Consider the following 7,700-nt stretch of genomic DNA (forward strand, 5'->3'; position numbering starts at 1 on the left):
TCTAAGAGAGGCTATTTCTTTTTTTGTTTGTTTGTTGTTTGTTTAATGCAACATATTTTTACAGCATATTCCTCCCATTTAATTTTCCCCAGTCATTCATTATTGCACATTTTGCTTCGTACCCACCATTCCTGCCCAGTTCTCTTTTCTATTTGAAAAGACAAAAAGTCATTAAAGAAAATAAAATTTTATACAATCCCCCCAAAATCCACATCCCACTTTATTATGCATTTCTTTTTCTGAAATCTGATAATGAAAGTAATACCTAATCTTACGTTCCTTTTAAACAGTTCTCTCCTTAATCTGTTTCAATACAGTATACATTATTTATCCCCTCTTTTCTTAGGTTCTCCCCAACCCTGATGTCAGTCTTATTTTACAACAATGGCACTATGAAGTAATTGTCCTTTTGTGACTGAGATATTTCACTCAGCATAATGTCCTCCAGGATCACCTATTTTGTATAACAGTTCATGAGTCCCTTGTTTTTCAATGCAGCATAGTATTCCATTGTGTGAATAAATATACCACAACTTCTCTATCCATTCATTTGTTGGGCACTTAGGTGTTTCCAACTCTCTGCTATTATAACAAAGCATCAATAAACATGGGTATGCATATATCTGCTTGAGTAGCAGTTCTGGTTCCTTTAGAATATATTTGCAGTAGTGGAATTGCTGGGTCAAACAGTAATTCTATTTGCAACATTTTTTTCTTTTCTTTTTTAAAATTAATTTTCATGAAAAGTTAGAGACTTGGGGCTTCCAGTCATTCATTGCTGCACCTTTCTCCCTGTCCACCCCCTCCCTCCATATTCACTCTTCTCCTTGAAAAGTAAAAGAAAAACTCTTTCATTGGTATTTAATTCTCCCCCCAAGTCCACTCCACTGTGAAGCCTTCATTCTAAACTCCTGTCATGACAATAATACCCAAACATATATCCTTTTGAGAAAGCGCCTTACTGCCTTCTATAATGGTTGCACCATTTTACATTTCCACCAACAATGAATCAGGACTCCACAACCTCGACAGCATTTGTTTTACAGAGGCTATTTCTTGGAGAAGGACATCATGTACGGAAAAGTGGAAGGAATGCAAAAGACAGGAAGTCAGTCCCTCAACCAAGTGGATTAACACAGTACAGTTATGGGCTCAACTATATCAGAGCTTTTGACAATGGCAAAGGATAGAATTAATATTCTAATCGATTTCTCATAGGGTTGCTGTGAGAAGTACCTGACTTTTCAGCACCTACAATAACTTTATATAAATGAAAAATCTTTCCATGATATTTTAAAATCATTTTGTCATTTTTCAACCAAACTTCAACTCCTTATACTCGTTCCAATTTATCTAGTGACACTGAAGAAATTTTGTAATTTTTAAGAAAGTTTTTCTTGGTAATATTTTTGCTCATTTGAGTTAATAACAAAAGGTTTAAAATATTTCTAAAATTCAGTATTTCAGTTAGTTGTTGATTATTGCTAATTTTAAAATGAATGATTAGGTATTTTATTCCGAAAAAATAATAAGTAATCAGAATACTTAACTGCTAGAACCTGATTTCAAGTTTAATTCATAGCTTTATTAATAATCATTTTTCATATAAAATCAGATTTTGCATGGCTTTATTTTTATGTAATTCCAAAATGAATATTTACCATTTTTAATGACTACAAGGTGCTTTGTCCACTGGCATGCTATTAAACTAAATTATGCAAGAATTCTTTTATATTAATTTCTCATGCTGGCTTCGGGTACGTGAACAGAATATTTCACTTCAGTGGTTATTTTTCACTAATAGAGAACATGGCTCTTTTTCACTAACAAATGAACAGTGATTCATATTATTTTGGTGTAACTTATTTAAGTGATTCTTCAAACAATGGATAGTGCAAATAGTTAACATGATGGGCTGCTAACTGCAAGACTGAAAGTTCATATCTGTCCAGAGGTGCCTGAAAAAGAAAGGCTAAAACAAATGCCTGGTGATCTACTTCCAAATAAATTAGCCCTTGGAAACCATGTGAATCATTTCCATACTAAAACACATTTGTTTACCATAATCAGAAGTTTATTCTTCTTTTTTTAGAGTGGGACCACTTACATTTACTAAACATTTACATTACAATAAACTTGATTTCTATATCTGTTTGAATTGTGTGCTCGTGCCTCTAGACTCAAAAAGACTAACACTATTGAGTAGAGTTAAGTGGGAACTCTGGTGACTTGGTGGTCAAGGAGCTACACTGCAATCCCAAAGGCAGGCCGTTAGAATCCACCAGCTTCTCTGTGGAAGAGGGATGGACAATCTACTTCTGTGTGATTTGCCCCCTCTGAAAACCCCCTGGATGGTCAATTATGGTTTGGTTCCAACTTTATGGCACAAAATAACAACAACAAATCGAGTAAGAGCACACACAGTCATACATACAATGTTGTGTGCTGTCACCACAACTGTGATTAATACTGACCCAATGAAGAGCAGATTGAAAACATATCCTATCCTTCATCATCCTCACACTCTCCACCATATTCAAGTCCATTGTTGCAGTCACTGTGTCAATCTACCTCACTGAAAGTAGTCCCCTCTTTTGATAACCCTCTGCTTTTCTCAGCACACTATATTTTTCCATTGACTAACATATCTTGCCAATATGCTCAAACTATGTGAGATGAAGCTTTGTCATCTCTGTCTCTAAAGAGAACCCTGGCTTCACCACCTCCAAGAAAGGATTGGTTTGTGGAAGTACATCATATATTCAGTACTGTTCAAGAATACAAATCTTGTTTTGACTGATGATATTGAGCCTCTCCACTTTTTTTTGCCACTCTTCTGTCAGTTTGCTATACCATAATTGCTTGCTTGTTGCTGGTATAGTAGAAGCCAAGACACAAGTATTTCAAGTACCAGTTGGATCATCCACAGTAGACAGGTTTCAACAGAGTTTCCAGACTAAGACTGACTAAGAAGCAATAGTGGCTATTCATTTCTGTAATAAAAAAAAATAAATCCTTGAAAACCCAGTAAATAACTTTGGGCATTGTTAAATTTAGTGCTATAAGAAGAACACTTAGGTTGGAAGTCACTCGAAATTTTACTTAAAAGAGCTTCCTAAACAAATTACAAAATATCTTAGTGAGACTGATGGAGCAAATTTGCATCTGTGGCAAAATACAAAATTAGGAGTCTTCATTCTAAAGTACCATCACTTCTGATAATTTGCTATTACATTAAATATTTGAAGCCAATTAATTCTTTGGCACAGTGACTTTGTCTATTCTGTCCATCTCCTTTTGATAAATCTTGTGTCCTTCAATTTTTTACCCACAGAATTTTTCAATATTGCAACTCCATGCTTCAAACATTTTTCTTTTTAGTCCTTTCAGCTTGAGCAATGCAGGCGTTATTCCTCCATTGTTTTTTTATTTTATTTTATTTTATTTTATTATTATTAATTCAATGAACATTTACAGAGATTTTGGATTTCCATTCATTTATTGTTGAACTTTTCTCTCCCCTCCTCCCCCAGTTTGCTTTTCTCTTTGTAAAGTAAAAGAAAAATTCCTTCATTGGTATACAATCTCCCCACTCCCCGCCCCATTGTTTTCTAACTCCAGATTTTTACACGTTTTTATCTTTCTTTCTGTTCTTAGACTATTCTTTGAAATATTTTGTCATACTCTATTACTTAATCATTATTATTTCCTCTTGCTTTTACTTCTCTACATTCTAATGTCCTTTGTTTTCCTTTGCTGTATGTCTTAGTGCACTTATGACCCTGTGAAAAATCAATGTAAACACCGTCCTCTCCTGTGCCATTCTCACAGTCTCTGACATAGTTAAGCCCATTGTTGCATATGATATCCTTTCAGTGTCTCTTCTGACATCCTTCTTTCCTGATTTTTAATAATTATTTATCTTCTTCATGTTTCATATCCTTGATTTCTTCCTTCAACATATCTGGTAGGTTTTGGTCATTCAAATGTATCTTTTTTGTTAAGTAATTTTTTTTATTGTATTATTTACGTGTACCATCAAATCAGATCAGACTGGTACAGGAGGAGATTGCTCCTCCCTCTCCAACAGAGAATCTGGTGGATTTGAACCACATACCTCTGGGATTGCAGTGCAGCATCTTGCCACTAGGCCACCAGAGCTCTCTTTCAAATGTATCTTTTAAATTGACTTCTATTCAAGGTTGTATTTTATTTCTTACAGAATTGTTTCATTTCTCCCTTCAATGTGAACTTGCATATGGTCAATTGATATTCTCCACAGTCTTGTTGACTCATTATGTTCAGTTTCTCTAGTCATGTCTTTCCAGAAATGAAGTCTATTTGATTCTTTAATATTCTGCTTGGTAAACACGTATAATTAATTATTGTTGTTATGTGGTGTTGAGATGCTTGGGATTCCTAGTGATTCTATGTACAACAGCTCTGAACCCTGCTCTATCCTGAGCCAACCTTATTTTTTTCTGACACCCTTACCCCCATTACCCCAATCACTGAGTCAATCTATCTCACTGAGGATCTCTCTTTCTTTCACTGTCTCTCCACCCTCCCAAGCATGATGTTCATCTCCAAGGACTGGTCCCTCCTTGCAAAATGCCCAAAGTATGTCAGATGGAGTTTCCTTGCCTCAAGGAGCAACTTGATTTCATCCTTTCCAGGATGAACCTGTTTGTTCTTCTAACAATCCATGATATATTCAGTACTCTTCCCCAGCACCGCAGTTCAAAATCATTCATTCTCCTTCTATCCACCCTAGTCATTGTCCAGCTTTCTGATGAATAGCAAGTAATTGCAAAGATCATGACCTGGATCAGGTGCATCTTAGTTTCTAGACTGACGTTGTTCTTCAGTACTTTGGAGAGGTCTCTAACCGCAGACTTTCGCACTACAATTCATCACTTGCTTTCCTGACTGCTGATATCAAAAGTGTTGATTGTGGAGCCAATCAAACTGAAGCTGTTAACAATCTTAATCTCTTCACCATCTATCATGTTTATACCAACTGGCCCAGTGGTGAGAATCTTCGTTTTCTTGATGTTTAGCTTCAATCAATATTTAAGGCTTTAGTCCTTGACCCTCTGTAGCAAATACTTCAGGCCTTCTTCAGTTTCAGTAAGCAAAGTTATTTATTTTTTAAAAAGATGTCTTTCCAATGAATAAGTCATTGGTCTTGCAAAATTCTAAACTAGATTCTCTAGTGTTCTACATAAACCCACTATTAGCCTTTTAAATTTGTTCAATTTTATCTTTACATCCCATGTTCAAAGATCCCTGTCATCAAATTGAAAACAACTCATAGTTGACATTCCAGTGGGTTTCTAGGGCTGTAAAACCTATGAAAGAATACTGCCCTATTTTAATCCATGAAAGTGCTGGTGGATTTAACCTTTGGACTAACAGGTAAACTCCCTATGGACTACACTACTATATTTATCATTTGCACTAAAATAATAATACCTACGCATCTTGATCATGTATTTTCTCAATTTTAGACTGCAGAAGTTAGCAAAATTTTTTTTTATTTCTACATAGTTGGTCAGTTAATTTAAGCTACAAATCAGTGAATTTATATTTCTTATAAAAATAATAACAATAAATTTTTAAAAAAACATTACTACCCTATCTCTGACAATCACTGTACTTCAGGATTTTGTTGTTACTGATAGATGCAGTCTAATTTGTTCCAATTCCTTGTGGCCCTGAGTAAAACAAAACAAAACGCAGCTTGGTCCTGTGCTGTCTTCACTGTCTCTCTTGTGTTTGAACCAATTTTTGTAATTAATATGTTAATCCATCTTTTGCAGAATCTTCCTCTCCTTTACTGACCTTCTGCTATTCACAGAACAATATCCTTTTCTAAAGTCTATCTTCTTCTTCTCACTTTCTCAAATTATATGTGAGAAAATCTCACAGTATTTGCTTCTGAAGAGCACTTGATTGCACTTCCAAGACATTATTTTTTTGCTCTTTCATTAATCAATGTTATATTCAACCACCAACACAGTGGTTCAGAAGTATCAATTCTACTCTATTCCTTGTTCATTGACTAATCAGGTGCATCATAGATTTAAAAGTGTCATCTCTGGTAGTAGTAATAAAGAAATCTAAAGACATGTTGCAATGTGCAAAGCTATGTTAAAGATCTCTTGAAAATGCTAAAGAGCAAGACTGACACTTGATTTCTTGACTGCTGCCACCATTCATCTGTCAGTTTGTTGTCCTAGGATGGCTTATGTGTTACTACATCATGGAAGCTACATCATTGGTATTTCAAAAACCACCAGGGTCATTCTTGGTAAAAGGGTTTTCATTGATTTAGGATTTTCCAGACTTAAATAATGAAATAAGACTTTAAAGTTTAGAATAGGCCATGGCACCAAGGCTTTTTTTGCTAAAGTCAGATAAGTGTTGGCTGAAAACAGAGAATACCATAATGTCTACTTGTGTTTTATTAGTTATTGAAAGGTAGTTAGCTGTGTGGATCATAACAAACTATAGTAAACTTTGAAAAGAACAGAAACTGCAGAACACTTAATTGCGCTTGTACAAAAATCTGTACCTAGAGCAAGAAGCTATTGTCCAAACAGAGCAAGGGAACTCTACATGCTTCAATATCAAGAAAGGTTGCATCAGGGCTATATCCTCTCCCTGTACATATTCAATCTATGTACTGATCAATCATCAGAGAAGCCGGACTTTATGAATAAAAGTGTAGTAATAGTATTGGAGAAAGTCTCATAAAAACCTGCATTATGTAAATGACATAACGTTGCTTGCTGAAATGGAGGAGAACCTGAACCACTTATTGCAGAGGATCAAGGACAGCAGTCTTCAGTATGGATCACATCTCAGTATAAAGAAAACAAAAATCCTTCTACTATAACGATAGGCAGCATCATGGATGTTGATAAGATGGACACAAGATAGAAATTGCTCATTATTTCAATACTCTTGGTACCAGCAGTCAGATCAGGAGACATATAGCATTGGGAAATTCTCCTGTCAGGGTTAACTCCAATTAAATTCTTCTTTGATCTTCCTTATTAACTCTTGAACTTTTGAATGTACAGTAAGCATTTGGACTTTAGTCAACTACTTTCATCCAAACAAAACAAACTTCCCATTGTCATTGCTGTCAGGTGTTAATCAAGTTCACTCCAACTTACAGAGACTCCAGGAGCCTTACCCTTTCCTGTGCCATCCTTATTATCTCTCACATGCTCAGACTTACAGTCTCTGTGTAAATTTATGTCATTGAGGATATTCCTCTCTTTCTTTACCTTTCCCAGCACGGTATCTTTTTACAAGGACTGACCTCTCCTGACAACATGTCCGAATTATATGAAAGAAAATGTCATCATCCTTTGCCTCTGAAGTAGTTTGTGTGTTGATATGATTCTGAAATCCATTTCACTAGTATTTCCAGTACCAGCAGGATCATAAATGATGCACAGGGTTCAGGAGAGCTTTCTGACTGAAACAAATAAAAATCAGGATTATCACCCATATCTGAACTAACATATCTTAAAATCCCTATAGATAACAAAGATGCCTCTCAATATTTAATAAAAACTACTGTTTTGTTTTTATGTGATTTTTTTACAAATTTTTTAATTGATATTTTAACGAAAATATAAAGAAACCTTAGATTTCCATTCTTTCATTATTGCACATTTTCCTCC

Source organism: Elephantulus edwardii, unplaced genomic scaffold, assembly GCF_000299155.1.
Source record: "Elephantulus edwardii isolate Elephantulus edwardi_28Jun2011 unplaced genomic scaffold, EleEdw1.0 scaffold00137, whole genome shotgun sequence".
Classification (NCBI taxonomy): Eukaryota; Metazoa; Chordata; class Mammalia; order Macroscelidea; family Macroscelididae; genus Elephantulus; species Elephantulus edwardii.